This window comes from Heptranchias perlo, chromosome 2 (genome assembly GCF_035084215.1).
Source record: "Heptranchias perlo isolate sHepPer1 chromosome 2, sHepPer1.hap1, whole genome shotgun sequence".
NCBI classification, from domain to species: domain Eukaryota; kingdom Metazoa; phylum Chordata; class Chondrichthyes; order Hexanchiformes; family Hexanchidae; genus Heptranchias; species Heptranchias perlo.
The window spans coordinates 63,001,060-63,015,352 of NC_090326.1; positions in this window are offsets into that span (position 1 = coordinate 63,001,060).

Consider the following 14,293-nt stretch of genomic DNA (forward strand, 5'->3'; position numbering starts at 1 on the left):
CAGAGTGTCTTGTGGCCAAATTTGCTGATGATACAAAGATAGGTGGAAAAGCAAGTTGCGATGAGGACACAAAGTGTCTGCAAAGGGATATTGACAGGTTAAGCGAATGGGCAAAAATTTGGCAGATGGAATATAATGTGAGAAAATGTGAAGTCATCCACTTTGGGAGGAAAAATAAAAAAGCAAAATATTATTTGAATGGAGAAATACTACAAAATGCTGCGGTACAGAGGGATCTGGGTGTCCTCGTACATGAAACACAAAAAATCAACATACAGGTGCAGCAGGTAATCCAGAAAGCAAACGGAATATTGGCCTTTCTTTCCAGGGGGCTGGAGTACAAAAGCAGATAAGTCATGCTACAACTGTACAGGGTGCTGGTGAGACCACACCTGGAGTACTGCGTACAGTTCTTTTTATTCGTTCATGGGATGTGGGTGTCGCTGGTGAGGCCAGCATTTATTGCCCATCCCTAATTGCCCTTGAGAAGGTGGTGGTGAGCCGCCTTCTTGAACCGCTGCAGTCCGTGTGGTGACGGTTCTCCCCCAGTGCTGTTAGGAAGGGTGTTCCAGGATTTTGACCCAGCAACAATGAAGGGACGGCGATATATTTCCAAGTCGGGATGGTGTGTGACTTGGAGGGGAACGTGCAGGTGGTGTTGATCCCAAGTACCTGCTGCTCTTGTCCTTCTAGGTGGTAGAGGTCACGGGTTTGGGAGGTGCTGTCGAAGAAGCCTTGGCGAGTTGCTGCAGTGCACCCTGTGGATGGTACACACTGCAGCCACAGTGCGCCAGTGGTGAAGGGAGTGAATGTTTAGGGTGGTGGATGGGGTGCTAATCAAGCGGGCTGCTTTGTCCTGGATGGTGTCGAGCTTCTTGAGTGTTGTTGGAGCTGAACTCATCCAGGCAAGTGGAGAGTATTCCATCACACTCCTGACTTGTGCCTTGTAGATGGTGGAAAGGCTTTGGGGAGTCAGGAGGTGAGTCACTCGCTGCAGAATACCCAGCCTCTGACCTGCTCTTGTAGCCACAGTATTTATGTGGCTGGTCCAGTTAAGTTTCTGGTCAATGGTGACCCCCAGGATGTTGATGATGGGGGATTCTGCGATGGTAATGCCGTTGAATGTCAAGGGGAGGTGGTTAGACTCTCTCTTGTTGGAGATGGTCATTGCCTGGCACTTGTCTGGCGCGAATGTTACTTGCCACTTATCAGCCCAAGCCTGGATGTTGTCCAGGTCTTGCTGCATGCGGGCTCGGACTGCTTCATTATCTGAGGGGTTGCGAATGGAACTGAACACTGTGCAATCATCAGCGAACATCCCCATTTCTGACTTTATGATGGAGGGAAGGTCATTGATGAAGCAGCTGAAGATGGTTGGGCCTAGGACACTGCCCTGAGGAACTCCTGCAGCAATGTCCTGGGGCTGAGATGATTCGCCTCCAACAACCACTACCATCTTCCTTTGTGCTAGGTATGACTCCAGCCACTGGAGAGTTTTCCCCCTGATTCCCATTGACTTCAATATTACTAGGGCTCCTTGGTGCCACAGTCAGTCAAATGCTGCCTTGATGTCAAGGGCAGTCACTCTCAACTCACCTCTGGAATTCAGCTCTTTTGTCCATGTTTGGACCAAGGCTGTAATGAGGTCTGGAGCCGAGTGGTCCTGGCAGAACCCAAACTGAGCATCGGTGAGCAGGTTATTGGTAAGTAAGTGCCGCTTGATAGCACTGTCGACGACACCTTCCATCACTTTGCTGATGATTGAGAGTAGACTGATGGGGCGGTAATTGGCTGGATTGGATTTGTCCTGCTTTTTGTGGACAGGACATACCTGGGCAATTTTCCACATTGTTGGATAGATGCCAGTGTTATAGCTGTACTGGAACAACTTGGCTAGAGGCGCAGCTAGTTCTGGAGCACAAGTCGTCAGCACTACAGCCGGGATGTTGTCGGGGCCCATAGCCTTTGCTGTATCCAGATCTGGTGCCCTTATTTGAGGAAGGACATACTTGCATTGGAGGCAGTTCAGAGAAGGTTCACTAGTTTGATTCCGGGTATGGAAGGGTTGTCTTATGAGGAAAGATTGAACAGGTTGGGTCTATACTCATTGGAGTTTAGAAGAATGAGAGGAGATCTTATTGAAACGTACAAGATTCTGAGGGGACTCGATAGGGTAGATGCTGAGAGAATGTTACCCCTCATGGGGGAATCTAAAACTAGGGGGCATAGTCTCAGAATAAGGGGTCGCCCGTTTAAAATGGAAACGAGGAGGAATTTCTTCTCCCAGAGGGTCGTGAATCTTTGGAATTCTTTACCCCAAAAAGCTGTGGAGGCTGAGTCATTGAATACATTCAAGGCTGAGTTAGACAAATTTTTGATCATCAAGGGAGTCAAAGGATATGGGGAAAGGGCGGGAAAGTGGAGTTGAGGTAAAAATCAGATCAGCCATGATCTTATTAAATGGCAGAGCAGGCACAAGGGGCCGAATGGCCTACTCCTGATCCTATCTCTTATGGTCTTATGGTCTTATGGATTTGAGTATAGGAGCAAGGATGTCTTACTGCAGTTATACAGGGCCTTGGTGAGACCACACCTGAAGTATTGTGTGCAGTTTTGGTCTCCTTACCTAAGAAAGGATATACTTGCTATAGTGGGAGTGCAGCGAAGGCTCACCAGACTGATCCCTGGGATGGCAGGACTGTCATATGAGGAGTGATTGTGTCGACTCAGCCTGTGTTCACTCGAGTTTAGAAGAATGAGAGAGGATCTCATTGAAACATATAAAATTCTGACAGGGCTAGACAGACTGGACGTAGGGAGGATGTTTCCCCTGGCTGGAGGGTCCAGAACAAGGGGTCACAGTCTCAGAATACGGGGTAGGACATTTAGGACTGAGAAGAGGAGAAATTTTCTTCACTCAGAGGGTGGTGAACCTGTGGAATTCTCCACCACAGGAGGCTGTGGAGGCCAAGTCACTGAATATATTTAAGGAGGAACTGCATAGATTTCTAGACACAAAAGGTGTCAAGGGGTATGGGGAGGGAGCGGGAATATAGTATTGAGATAGAGGATCAGCCATGATCATATTGAATGGCAGAGCAGGCTCGAAGGGCCAAATGGCCTACTCCTGCTCCTATTTTCTATGTTTCTGTGTTTCTCTCCAATTCCTTTTTGAAAGCCACGATTGAATCTGCTTCCACCACTCTTTCAGGCAGCGCATTCTAGATCATAACTATTCGCTGCGTAAAAAGGTTTTTCCTCATGTTGCCTTTGGTTCTTTTGCCAAACACCTTAAATCTGTGTCCTCTGGTTCTCGACCCTTCCGCCAATGGGAACAGTTTCTCTTTATTTACTTTATCTAATCCCGTCATGATTTTGAACACTTCTATCAAATCTCGTCTCAACTTTCTCTGCTCTAAGGAGAACAATCCCAGCTTTTCCAGTCTATCCAAGTAACTGAAGTCCCTCATCCCGGGAACCATTCTAGGAAATCTTTTCTGCACCTTCTCTAAGGCCTTCACATCCTTCCTAATGTGCGGTGCCCAGAATTGGACACAATACTCCAGTTGTGGCTGATCCATTGTTTTATAAATGTTCAACATAACTTCCTTGCTTTTCTAGTCTATGCCTCTATTAATAAAGCCCAGGATCCCGTATGCTTTTTTAACTGCTTTCTCAACCTGTCCTGTCACCTTCAAAGATTTGTGCATGTATACTCCCAGGTCTCTCTGTTCCTGCACCCCCTTTAGAATTGTACCATTTAGTTTATATTGCCTCTCCTCGTTCTTCCTGCCAATATGTATCACTTTCCACTTCTCTGCATAAAATTTCATCTGCCATGTGTCCACCCATTCCACCAGCCTATGTCCTCTTAAAGTTTATTACTATCCTCCTCACTGTTTACTACACCTTCCAAGTTTTGTGTCATCTGCAAAGTACCTTCATGTTTTAATGAGAAATCTAATATCAGTTTGGTATGATAGTCCGATACTTCAGGGTTGTCTCAACAGAAGCTATGGAGGGAATTCTAAATGTAAATTTAACAGTCCTTAATGGGGTCACCAGCGCACACAGTGGGGTAGATCTTGACTTTGTGTGTTAGTATAAAACGGGTGATAGTGAGTCGATAGCCTGTTTTCTGTCTCTCCCGATTTTTATTTTCATTGATGTCAATGGAAATAAAAATTGGGTAAGATTTAAAATGGACTGCCGACTCGCTATCACCAGTTTTACACTATCGCACAAAACTGAGATCTACCCCACAGTGTCTCATTTATAACTAAATGCTACAGAATCAGTCACAGAAACCATAGAATCTACTGGGCCTTCATAAAATAACAAACTTTATTACTGCTGAACATCTTGTGTTGAGTGATGAAGGGGTAAAGGAATAACATCTTACTTATGGACAATAGAGAAAATCAGACCATGTTTAACGACAAAAATATCATATTGCAGTTTTATATATTTATCCATTTGGTTATAATGAATACAGTTCTGAATAAATGTTCAAATAATAAAATGACGGATCACCAGCTAAAAGGGAAAGGGAGAAATGTTTACAAAAGTGAACTATTTTGATAATGTCTGCCTAGTATGTCACGCAGTTTTCATTTCTAATCAGTTTGACGAGAAAAAGTATCTTTCAATTTCAGACAGCAGATTTCAATTGTAAAACTTGCACAACATCATCATTATTTAAAATAACATCTAATGTTTCTCTGGAGATTCACAACATGACTTAGGAAAACAATGAATTAAAAATGATGAATGTGTAGAGTGGTAATAAGTTGTAACGCTCGCTGTCATGTGTATTAGACACACCTTTAGATTATGCGATAAAGAGTTTGTGAGTTTTTTTACATCATAGTTACTTGACTGATTGGCATCTAATTACCCAATGTGAACTTGACAAAATCCATTATTTTCTCACACATAAAGGGTATTTTGGGATGGAGACAGTCATCATAACAACCAAATAGGGTTATGATTAATCACCGGACAGAATGCTGGCAGAATCCTCAAGAAGCCCAATAGTCATAGGTGGATCAGATTTCATCCTCTGAGCTGCACTGCAGTGTTAGCCAAAGCATGCATTAACTGCTTGTTTCCAACAGTCAATTGTAAGGTCACTGTCCAGTGTAATACTGAGCCATATGGCTCAGGAAAATGATCCTCAATACATGCTGAGTTGGGTCTCCACTGTTCCTAACTTTTCTCCATTTAAAAAATACTCAGATCTATCTTTTTTGGTCCAAAATAGATGACCTCACTCTTACTTGCGTCGAAATCCATCTGCCACAGTTTTGCCCACTCACTTAATTTATTAATGTCTCTGTAATTTTATGCTCCCGTCTATACTACTTAGTATACCACCAATCTTTGTGTCATCGGCAAACTTGGATATATGGCTCTCTATTGTATTATCTAAGTCATTAATGAATATACTGAATAGTTGAGGCACCAGCACAGATCCTTGTGGGACACCACTAGTCACTTCCTTCCAATTCAAGTACATACCCATTAACCCTACTCTCTGTCTTCCACCGCCTAGCCAATCTCCTAACCAGGTCAATAATTTACCTTCAATTCCATAAACTTTAATTTTTGCTAACAGTCTCTCATGTGGAACCTTATCAAATGCCTTCTGGAAGTCCATATAAACTATATACATAGACATTCCCCTACTACTTTAGTTACTTCTTCAAAAAATTCAATTAGTTTCATTAGACATGACCTACTATTTACAAATACATGTTGGCTCTCCCTAATCAGCTCAAATTTCTCTCCTTAATTATAGATTCATAGAATCATAGAAATTTATGGCACAGAAGGAGGCCATTCAGCCCATCATGTCTGTGCCATCCGAAAAAGAGCTATCCAGCCTAATCCCATTTTCCAGCTCTTGGTCTGTAGCCTCGTAGGTTATGGTACCTCAAGTCCACTTCTGAGCACCCTTTAAATGCGATGAGGGTTTCTACCTCTACCACCCTTTCAGGCAGTGAGTTCCAGACCCCCACCACCCTCTGGGTGAAAAAATTTCTCCTCAACTCCCATCTAATCCTTCTACCAAATCACTTTAAATCTATTCTCCCTGGTTATTGATCTCTCTGCTAAGGGAAATAGGCCCTTCCTATCCATTCTATCTAAGCCCCTTATAATTTTATATACCTCAATTAAATCTCCCCTCAGTCTTCTCTGTTCCAAAGAAAACAACCCCAGCCTATCCAATCTTTCCTCATAGCTAAAATTTTCCAGTCCTGGCAACATCCTCATAAATCTCCTCTGTAGCCTCTCTAGTGCAATCACATCTTTCCTATAACATGGTGACCAGAACTGTGGCCTAACTAATGTTTTATACAGTTCCAGCATAATCTCCCTGCTTTTATATTATGTGTCTCAGCTAATAAACAAAATTATCCCCAATGCCTTCTTAACCACCTCATCTACCTGTCCTGCTACCTTCAGGGATCTGTGGACATGCACTCTGTTCCTCTACACTTCTCAGTATCCTACCATTTATTTATTAAACCTTGCCTTGTTTGCCCTTCCCAAATGCATTACCTCACATTTCTCCAGATTGAATTCCATTTGCCACTTTTCTGCCCACCTGACCAGTCCATTGACATCTCCCTGCAGTTTCCTTCCTCATTATCAACTACAAGGCCAATTTTTGTATCATCTGCAAATTTCTTAATCGTACCCCCTACATTTAAGTCTAAATCATTGATATATACCACATAAAGCAAGGGACCTAGTACTGAGCCCTGCGGAACCCCACTGGAAACAGCCTTCCAGTCACAAAAACACCCGTCAACCATTACCCTTTGCTTCCTGCCACTGAGCCAATTTTGGATCCAACTTGCCACTTTCCCTTGAATCCCATGGGCTTATACTTTTCTGACCAGTCTGCCATGTGGGACCTTGTCAAAAGCCTTGTTAAAATCCATATAGACTACATCAAACACGCTACCCTCATTGACCCTCCTTGTTGCCTCCTCAAAAAATTCAATTATGTTAGTCAGACACAACCTTCCCTTAACAAATCCATGCTGACTGTCCTTGATTAATCTGTGCCTTCCTAAATGACAATTAGTACTGTCCCTCAGAATTTTTTCCAATAATTTGCCCACCACCGAGTTTAGGCTGACTGGCCTGTAATTACTCGATCTATCCCTTTCTCCCTTCTTAAACAATGGTACAACGTTAGCAGTCCTCCAGTCCTCTGGCACCACGCCTGTAGCCAAAAAGATTCCAATAACTTCCCCACAACAGATGTTAGACTAACAGGTCTATAATTTCCTGGTTTTTCTCTCTCGCCTTTCTCAAATAATGGAGTTACATTTGCAATTTTCCAATCTAAAGGGACAATTCCTGAATTGAGAGAGCTTTGGAAGATTATGGCTAAAGCATCTTCAATTTCCTCACCTACTTCATTTAAAACCCTGGAAACCAACAGGTCCTGGGGATTTGTCAGTCTTTAGTGTCATTAGTTTTTCTAATACTGTTTTCTTGCTTACGTCAACTTTAGTGAGTTCCAGTCCTTGATTTTCTTTCCAGTGCTCTGATCAGATTATTTTTTACGCTCAAATGATAGAAGCGAAAATCTACTACAGTATGTTTAAATGGGGAAACCATTTAAAAAGCCGAGGGGCAATTTAACACTTTTGTAGTCCCAATGCAAAGCAGTTCTCAGAAGGAGCGTGCTTCAGAAAATCGGGCGTGGAGCAAAGCTCACTCACTGCACAGCCCATAATATGTTCTGCCATTAAAATTAATGTTTGGAAATTGGGCAGGTTGCATAACAGGCATACTCTCTGCATGTTTGATATTCCAATAAACACTCCTGGATGGTAATTTTGACTTTGTGCGATAGTTTAAAACGGGCACAGATTTAGCCTCAAATCTAATGCTCTTAGCACAGGAAAAAAAATTCCATTGTACTCACAATGTCACTTGTTGGAACCAAAAACTGACTACACGAGCATTTTTGTGACTGGTGTACATAACAGGGCCCTGCCTCCCACCACCCATGATTACTTTGTGATGTTTCCCTATGCTAAAGGTGTTCTATAAATGCAAGTTATTGTTATTGTTGCTGGACTTCAAAAATAATCAGTTAGTGCATGAAGGACTTTAACATGTTTCAAGGCAATAAGGCACTTTACAGATTTTTCCAATGCTGTTGATGATTCATAAAGACATACACCATAGAGTTGTTACTGCAATTAGTCGTCATTCTTTCTGGGGAGTGCAGGGGGACAGGGTGGGTAGTTGGGAGGATGGATACAAAATGGCCACTTTTTTATTTTATTTCATATTGTACACCAATACATATTTGCCTACCTTTCCCCATTGATTGACGTTTCCTACATATCCTTTAATGGGAGGTTATCTTGGTTAGAGTTATGCTGGTGTCCAGGAGTGTAAGTGCAGGACTTTGTGCCCCTTTACCAACCAGAAATATAGGGCCAATTTTAACCTAAACTGCTTAACAAGAATGGGGCAGATTCGGAGTCAAAGGAGTGGAAAATCGGACAGAGTGGAAAACCAGGGCTATGATAATGATTTACAAAGTAATGACAACGGGTCGTCAGTCCCGTGCTGACAGTGGGTGAAGAATTACCCTTGTCAATATGCAGAGTGACATTGTAAATACATTCCAAATGTGTGGGGTCAACTTTGACCTTTGGACAACGGATCGGCGGAGCACGTCAAAGAGGCAACCGTGAGTCTGAGGCTCCGGCCTCATTAATATCAAGTCTTTTCTTTAAAGTTCAAAATATACTTTATTTCATAGAATTTAAAGATACACACAGTTCAATATAAATATCACAATTCCAGAGCAATACAATTCAAAACAATACAATACTGATTGTACACAATATGATCCCAATATTACAATTCAAATACAGTACATTTCTTATTATACATGGTGTACAATACAAAGGCCTTACACGCTGGCCTTTCCCCATAGAGCCTTTGCAACTCGCTTCAGTGCATCCCTCAGCTTGTACTCCTGGACATTAGGATGCGCCTGTCGGCAACACTCAGTCATGGACAGCTTCTTCAGCTGGAAGTCCAGCAGGTTTCGAGTGGACCAAAGGGCCTCCTTCACCGAAATGATGGTCTTCCTCCAGCAGTTGATATCTGTCTCGGTGTGCGTCCCGGGGAACAGCCCGTAGAGCATAGCATCCTGTGTTACTGAACTGTTGGGGATGAACCAGGACAGATACCAGCGCATCTCTCTCCACACCTTCTGTGCAAAGGGGCAGTCCATCAGGAGATGGACGATGGTCTAGTCCCCGCCACAGCCTCGAGGGCAGCTTGCGGTGGAGCTGTGATGCCGTGTGTGCAGGGAAGACCACACTGGAAGGGTCCTTCTCACCACCATCCAAGCTACATCCTGGTGCCTGTTGATCAGTTCCGGCAACAAGACATCCTGCCAAATGGTTTCAAACGTCTGGCTGGGGAATATTAATATCAAGCTTTTTTTTTATATTTCAAAATATACTTTATTTCATAAAATTTAAGGATACCACAATTCCAAGGCGATACAATTCTAAACAATACAACATAGATCGTACTGGGAGGGCCCTTCTCACCACCATCCAGGCTACATCCTGATGCCTGTTGGTCAGTTCTGGCGATGAAACGTTCTGCCAAACGGCATCAACCGTCTGGTCGGGGAACTACCCGAGTGGATCCACCCTCTCCTTTCCTTGTTTTGTGTCGACCACTGTCTGACAGCCTTGTGGTCAATGGGGTTCCTCCTCAGGAACTTCTCCACCTGGGACAAGTGGTGGGGTACGGTCTAGCTGGATGGGACGTCCTGCGTCTGCTGGGAAAACGTAGCCAGAACCAGCCTTCTCAGTGTGTTGGACAGGTAGAAACTCAGCACGTAGTGACACTTGGGGCTCAATTTTAAAGGGCAGCAGGATGGCAGCGGGGGTGGGGGGTTGGTCAATGGGCACGTGGCAAACCCAACTAATAAAAGCTTACCCTTCCCCACGTGATCACGACTTAACTGGTGGCCATTAACGTGGCTTCCGGGTTTGCCATGCGAAAACTGCTCACTGGGCGGACTGCGCACCGCATAACAGGCTGTCAGCTGGAGCATCAGTATTTAAAGGGCCATTGCTCCAAAGAATTTTGCTGGAGCAAAGAGCAAGAAGACACAATGGAGCAGCACAGGAACAAGGCTGCTCCAAGATTTAATGATGCCTCACTACAGGTGCTACTGGCTGAGGTGAGGAGGAGGAGGGAACTGTTTTACCAGGCTGACAGGAGGAAGTGCCCTGCCTCTGCCATCAAGAAGTCCTGGCTTGAGGTGACAGACGAGACCACCAGCAGCAGCAACATATCGCGCACTTGGATCCAGTGCAGGAAGTGTTTCAATGACCTAACTAGGTCAGCAAAAGTGAGTACACTTACTGATTCTCCTGCATTCCGTGTTGCACATCACCGCCACTCCCCCCACAACTCATTCTGCACTGCCAAGACTACTCCATCACATCACTCCTTACACCCACTTAAGGCTCATCCTCAACTTACCTGCACGTCCTGAGCACTCTCTCACCTCCCCATTTGTGACCCCACCATCACCCCAATCCTGATCCAATGTGATGTCTCTGTCTCATACTCACCCTCTGATGCACCTCTTTCATGGTCAGCCTCACCCAAACCAATGCATTCATCGGCTGATCACTTCATCCTCACTCACTCACACATCTGTACTTTCTCCCCTTCTTGGAGAAGACAGCATAAAATGCACGCAAGAGGGCGAGGGCTGGAGGGGAGCCACAAGAAATAGTGGTCCTCACAGAGGTGGAGGAGGAGGCCCTGGAGATCAGCCGCACCCTCGAGTGCCTGTCCATCGGGAACGCCGAGACTGGCATCCCACAAACGTCTGGTGACACAACTTTAACATTCATCACACACAACATGAATTGATGTTAACAATGATTAGTATGTTGATTAGCATGCTCATCGCAACGTGACACATCTGTGATGATGCTTAATATTGTCTTCTGTTCTCTTACAGGCCCTTCAATGACCGCAGTGACGGCTCTGATTCCTCAAAGGAGCTCCAGGCCTCTGAGGGCGCACCGTCACATCTGAGTGAGCCATCCACCAGCGCAGATACTCACACCTCGGTAGGTCCTAGTAGTCAGTTAGTTGGGTTGGCACCTGGTGAGTCACCACACAAGTGAGCACGAGCAGACACTGGTGGCAGGGGCAGCTGTGGAGACTCCACATCGGTGGTAACACTCCTCTCCAGGCTCTGCTCAGCTGGACGCAGATGCTGAACCCCGGGGTCATCCTTTAAAAGGAGAATGATCGAGGGGCAGCAGCACATTTGCGAGGTACTGGAACCGGTGCCACACACACTCTCCACAATAGCGCAGAGGATGGAGGAGTCCAACTCCTGCATTAGTGGAATGGCAGCAAGGTACGTGAGGGAATCTCTGAGATAGTGCACAGGGACGTGAGCAACTGTCTTTTTTTTATTCGTTCATGGGATGTGGGCGTCGCTGGAAAGGCCAGCATTTATTGCCCATCCCTAATTGCCCTTGAGAAGGTGGTGGTGAGCTGCCTTCTTGAACCGCTGCAGTCCGTGTGGTGAAGGTTCTCCCACAGTGCTGTTAGGTAGGGAGTTCCGGGATTTTGACCCAGCGAAGATGAAGGAACAGCGATATATTTCCAAGTCGGAATGGTGTGTGACTTGGAGGGGAACGTGCAGGTGGTGTTGTTCCCATGTGCCTGCTGCCCTTGTCCTTCTAGGAGGTAGAGGTCGCAGGTTTGGGAGGTGCTGTCGAAGAAGCCTTGGCAAGTTGCTGCAGTGCATCCTGTAGATGGTACACACTGCAGCCACGGTGCGCCAGTGGTGAAGGGAGTGAATGTTTAGGGTGGTGGATGGGTTGCCAATCAAGCTTTGTCCTGGATGGTGTCGAGCTTCTTGAATGTTGTTGGAGCTGCACTCATCCAGGCAAGTGGAGAATATTCCATCACACTCCTGACCTGTGCCTTGTAGATGGTGGTAAGGTTTTGGGAGACAGGAGGTGAGTCACTCACTGCAGACTACCCAGCCTCTGACCTGCTCTTGTAGCCACAGTATTTATATGGCTGGTCCAGTTAAGTTTCTGGTCAATGGTGACCCCCAGGATATTGATGGTGGGGGATTTGGCGAGATAGTCTCGCAGGTAACTGCTGAAATATCTGAGATAGTGTCGCAGGTAAGTGCGGGAATGTCTGCAAGAAGGCTAGCCTCCATTGAGCTTCAAGCACAGCTCACAAATGAGTCCATTCAGGCTCTGACAATGGCCGTTTGGACTCAGGGTGAAAAACATTCTGCCACCTTAAACAGGCAGGCAGATACTTTAGACGTGGCCTTCCAAGGCATCACACATGTCCTCCAAACTGTTGTCCAGCAGGGTGGTAGGAGTGATGTGGGCCTGGCCCATGAAAGGGATGATGGAAAAGGGGACATGGAAGTGGGGACGCCACTCAACACACTCCCATGTCTCACCCGTTACCCCCCTCTCAACCAGTACCAGCAATGCTGCCTCCTCTCCAGGTGGCCAAGTCAGCCCCTGCACAGGAGCAGGTGGAGCAGTCTTTTGAGGGCCCTCACGGACTCCAAAACCCAGAGGGCGTAGTCCGAAAGCATCTAAGCAGTCAGGGCATGAACATGAGCAACCTGCCATTACCTCTCCTGCAGCCATAGTGGATGCACCACGTAGAAGTAGTAGGAAGAGAAAGGCTAAGGATTTGTGATCACGAAGGTTATGCACAAGGGTGTTTGACAGACTGTCATGTTTTTCATTTATATTTGTTTTTTGTTAAAGTCACATTAAATGTTATCATTCTCACCACTACTGCAACGTCTTGCCCATTCTTGACAGCCTTTTGTGATAGCGCCCTTTCACGTGCTTCACCATGAACAGTGACACTTGATGCCATCCAGTGGGTCACTTTAGAGTGGGTGTATATGTAGTTGCGGGGAGGGATGGGGGGCTGGTGTTGGTGCTGGTTATTCCAGGTGGTCTGAGGACTGGACTATTCTCACTTACTGATCTTATAAGAACCGTTCACATATGAGTGACTCCCTGGCCTCTCGAGCAGCTAGGTGAACTGCTGCTATGCCCATGGGTTCGTCGTGCACCTCCTCCTCCTCCTCCTCCTCCTTCTCCTCCTTTTCCTGCTCCTGCTCCTCCTCAATGTGGATGGCAAATGTGAAAAGTGGATGAGGTGATGGGACCTCATCAACCAGTACCCCTCTCTGTTGCACCATGTTGTGCAGGACACAACACACTACTATAATGCGACCCCCTCTCGCTGGTGCGTATTGAAGTGCTCCCCCAGAACGATCGAGGCACCAAAATCACATCTTCAGCAGTCCTACCGCATGTTCAATTATAGACCTGGTGGTGATGTGGCTGCCGTTGTATCGATGCTGTTGCTCACTGATGGGGTTCCCCAGAGGTGTCATGAGCCACATGTGCAGGGGGTATCCCTTGTCCCCAAGAAGCCAGCCCTTAAGGGTGTTCAGTGCATAGAAGAGGCCCAGGGTGTTGGATTCCCTCAGAATGAAGGAATCGTGGCAGCTGCCAGGAATCTGGCGCACACGTGAAGGAATCTTTTGTGGTGGTCACAAACGAGCTGAGTGTTGATGGAGTGATAGCCCTTCCTGTTGATGAACAGTCCTGGCTCGTGTGGAGGTGCTCGTATTGCTATATGGGTGTAATCAATTGCACTCTGTACCCGTGGGAAGCCAGCCACAGAGTGGAATCCCACTGCCCTCTCCGTCTGGCTGTGGTCGTCCATGGGGAAGTTGACATATTGCGAGGCTCTGCAAAACAAGCCGTCAGTGACCTGCCTTATGCACTTGTGTGCAGATGACTGAGAGACCCCAGCGATGTCACCAGTGGCACCCTGGAATGATCCAGAAGCGAAGAGGTTGAGGGCAGTGGTGACTTTAACAGCGACCGATAATGAGATGCCGCCAGGCCTAGCCGGGAGCAGCTCGGCATGAAGGAGGCTGCAGATGTCTGTGACCACCTGGCGACTGACTCTTAACCTCCGTATGCACTGCTCCTCAGAGAGATCCAGGAAACTGAGCCTCAGACTGTAGACCCTCTGACGAGGGTAGTGCCTCCTGAGATGTCGCTCCCTCTGTTGTTCCCCTCTGTGCTCTTGTGCAGGTGTCTGTGGCACAGCACTGTGTTGTGGAGCTGCAAGTGGCGGAAGTGCACACCGTGCCTGGCGAGGATGGTGATGTTCCTCGTCCTCG